A 4,070-nucleotide genomic window follows, 5' to 3' on the forward strand; every position below is an offset into this window, starting at 1 on the left:
AGTAGAATAGGAGACTTCCCACAGGAAGATCACAACCCAGTTGAGGAAGCAAATTATACACGTGCCCAAAGTTAGACATCTGCCTAAGAGATGCCATCAGACAATGTAACAAATAAGTAGAATAGGAGACTTCCCACAGGAAGATCACAACCCAGTTGAGGAAGCAAATTATACACATGCCCAAAGTTAGACATCTGCCTAAGAGATGCCATCAGACAATGTAACAAATCTGAAATGACTAATACAGAGAGGGTGTGCAACAGGCGAGAAGACAGAGTGTTGAGTAGGCAGGTCAGGGAAGGCTTCACAGAGAAGGGCTTGGAATGGTAGGCACCAGTGGCACTGTGAAGAGGAAAAGAGGTATTTCCAGAAAGCTGGAAGAGTGAGCGTAGGCACCAACATCAGAGGAGAGTGAGCAGTTCAGGCAGGCCAGCGTGGAGAATTGTCATTCAGCAGCAGGAAGACGTGATATTGCAATCACTGGGACATCAGTTGACCAGGCTGAGTAGCTTGGGCTTTATCTCATGGATGATAGGGGGCCCTAAGATAGACAATGAGAGATAGGCTCTTGGTCATTCAAAATTCCCTAAGCAAGTCTACAGTATCAGTCGTTTCTGTCAGTGGTAGTTCTTGCTCCTAGTTGCCATGGAAACTCCACTGAGAGGTGCCCCATCACTGTGGTCTTAACAGATCTTCTTTCCAAATTACGGGAAACCTTGAACAAGATCTTAGAATTGAAAGAAATGTAAGAAGTTACCAAATCTTATTTCTCAATCAGTGCAGATTTTTTTTTTCCTGCCAAATCAAGAGCAGTGCATTCCATGGGCTGGCACAGTACGCTGCACGCAGGAGGAACTCAGTGAAGACTGGTAATTTTGATCTCACTTGTAGCCTTGGGCAGCATTTACACCTTAGTTCTTTCCTACTTTGAGCTAAAGTCTATCTCCCTATTTCTATCACCTATTGGTTCTAGTTATGTCATCCAAAGAAACACATACAAAATCTCATTCTTCCGTGTGACAGCTTTTGAATATTTGGAGACACTCGGTGGGTCTTCTTAGCCTTTTCCTCTCCTAATAAACATCTCCAGTTCTTTCACAGAGCTCAGAGGAACCAACTTGCTCTTGTGAATAATGTTGTATTCCCTTGTCTCTCTTTTAACTCATTGAGAAAGATGGGCTGCACAGAAGTTGGATTATAGATTCTAGAAGGCAAGGGGTTCCTCCAGAGGCTAGACTCATGAGTTCCCGAACTTCTCTATATGCTCCATGCATCTCTGGAGTGTGTGGCCACATGGCCACTTTCCAATGAGCCTGATCCCTTCTCTCCAAAAGTCCCCAAGCCCCTATGGTGTAGTGTCTGTGGGGGCCTGTCATCTTCCCCCACTTCCATTTCCAGCAGATGGCATTTTCCCAGGAAGGAGCTTTGACAACATCTACTGGCAGCCTTTGCCGCTAGCCTCTGTGTCTACTCTAATTCACAGCCATTACCACTTAAACTCACTTCCTCTGACTTGGTCCCCAGCGTCTCAAGCAAGCAAGAGCAGCTGGTTCTTCATCCTCCACACCATAATCCTTCAAATCCTTGAAAAACTTATTAAATCACAATTCCACCAATGTCACCACACCCTTAAGTTTCCAGGAATGCTCTGCTACAAACCAAACCTTCACCTTCTAATGCATATTTTAAAACAAAATAGAAAATACTAGAGTACATCATACTTAATAAACATAAATGTTGTTTCTAGAATTTTTTTATATATGGTTAATACTTTTGTTTAGTGATATACATGTATATCCTATCACTATGTATATGAATATTATTCATGTTGAGATGAAACGTTAGTGTCTTTGTTATTGTGGGTTATGGTTGAAAGACTTTGATAAACAAAGTTTTCCCCCAACCCAAAGTTGTGGCTGCCCCTAGCTACTGTCTGAGCCTACAGGGCTGTATACTAGAAAGAAGACCAGTTCAAGGCCATCAGACTCTGGGCTCTCTGGGTAATACCACATCTCCCTTGTTCACGATGACATCTCCGTGTCTAGCTCAGGATCATCAAAAAGTAGACATCTAATAAATATTTGCTAAATAAATGAACCCCAGTCATTGGGTGACCTATGGGACTCAGTCCCTTATTTATAAAATGACTTTTCAGCACTTCATGATTAACTTTGAGCCCCCCAAGCCCTATCATAAAAATCCAAGACCATCTCTGGATCCTTAACAACACATTTGCAGTGGCAAAGATTGCCCCTGGTAACTTCTATCTTGTCCCAAACTCACACTGTACAAATAACCACCTCTGGGTAGGAAGTGTAAGGATAAGCTGCTGCTGAAAAAGAGTGAAGAAAAAAAAAAAAAAGCAACCCTGCCCAGTGTATGTCAGGCTGTGGTTTGTACTAGATTAATGAAAGCCTCACATGGCATAATTGTGTTTACAGTGAGCTTATAGGAGTTTTCCCTCAAGGTAGGAAAAGGGGATCAGGTTAAACAAATTATTTAGCTTTTCCTGACCTGAACTGGCAACAGTGATGAGGAGCAGTAGCTGGGGAATGGCCTTCCCAATTTCAGCCCTGAATATGTCACCTTAAGCTCCTTTGCACCCAGATGCTGGTCTTCCATCACGGAGGCAGAAGACAATTCCAAGGCACTATCCAAGAAGGTCTAAAGCTCCAAATTGCTTCCTGTGGGCAAACTGTACCTTGCTCAGTTGTGTGGAAGTACAAGGCAGTGAGCTGCTGGTATTAAAGGAATTAAAGGTCCTGCTTTGGGGATGGAAAAACTAAAGCAAATCATTAAATTTGATTGCTCAGAACTAGAATCCTGTTATATCACCGAGCTCTTCTTCCTGAGAGAGAAACACTTCATGGAGTTATATACAGCCCACCTCTATAGGAGAGTAATATCCTGTACTTCTATTAAAAAGAAAACACAAATACCGCCTGGATGCTGAGTCTATGCAACACCAAAATTCTAGTTTGAATTAACATTTTACTGAGTGGATTCAATGAACTACATTTTGCACTGACATATTTGACATTGGTCTAAAAGCAAATTAATTTTAACTACGGCTTGGGGAATATGGATATAATTTTGCTTAGGTTTTATGGTTGATTTTTTTTTTCAGTCAATCTATGGCCATTGCCAGTTTCTCTTTCCTCTCTGAAGATATTTTTAGGTATGAGACTGTACTAACAGGATGTATGTAATTTATTGGCAGAACTTTTCTGTCAACCCGTCAGTCATTTTTGATTCCAAATTACATGGGCCCAACCCAGGTCTGGGATGCATTCACATTAAATGATCGTGAATCACTTATTTCAGAAATGATAGGTTGAAGAAAATGTGCTTTGCACATGAGAAATGAAATCCCACAGCACATCAAGTTTCCTGTTTCCTTGAGATCCTCATTTTTCCATTTAGCCCCTATTTTAACTTTTCCTCCCTCTTACTTAAAGGTCTTGAAAAGACCCAAAAACAGACCAGAAAAAGCCTAACCACCCACTCCCTGGCCCCAGGTGTTATAAGTCCACACTCCCAGAGGATGGGGAGGAAATAATCATAATTGCAAGTGATGTTTTGTAGAACCCTTGGGAGTTTAGCAAGGGAGTGAGAGGAGGTGTTATGCCCTGCATTTTGTAGGCCAGGAGACCTAGGCTCACTGGATTAGGCGACGTGGCCAAGGTCACATAGCAAGGAAATGCGGGAGCCAGAATAGACACTACGCACCTGTCACNGTGGCCAAGGTCACATAGCAAGGAAATGCGGGAGCCAGAATAGACACTACGCACCTGTCACTACACCCATGTGCTCACAACACTGCACTCCTCCTGGAAATGGGTTCCACATTTGTGTGTCTTCTCAAAGTTCATATTCAGCACAGTATCTGTACCATACACCCAATTCTGTGTCCACCAGTTTCAATCAGAGAAGCATGACCTCTGTGAGCAACGCAGAGGATGGCATATGTTCTGGGCATAGGCCTTCTGCAGTCATGGAAGTGAGTTACAGGGATTCTGGAAGTCATTCACCCCCCGCCAGATAGGAAGTCAGGCAGGGAAGGAGGTGAA

Source organism: Galeopterus variegatus, unplaced genomic scaffold, assembly GCF_000696425.1.
Source record: "Galeopterus variegatus unplaced genomic scaffold, G_variegatus-3.0.2 Scaffold175, whole genome shotgun sequence".
Classification (NCBI taxonomy): domain Eukaryota; kingdom Metazoa; phylum Chordata; class Mammalia; order Dermoptera; family Cynocephalidae; genus Galeopterus; species Galeopterus variegatus.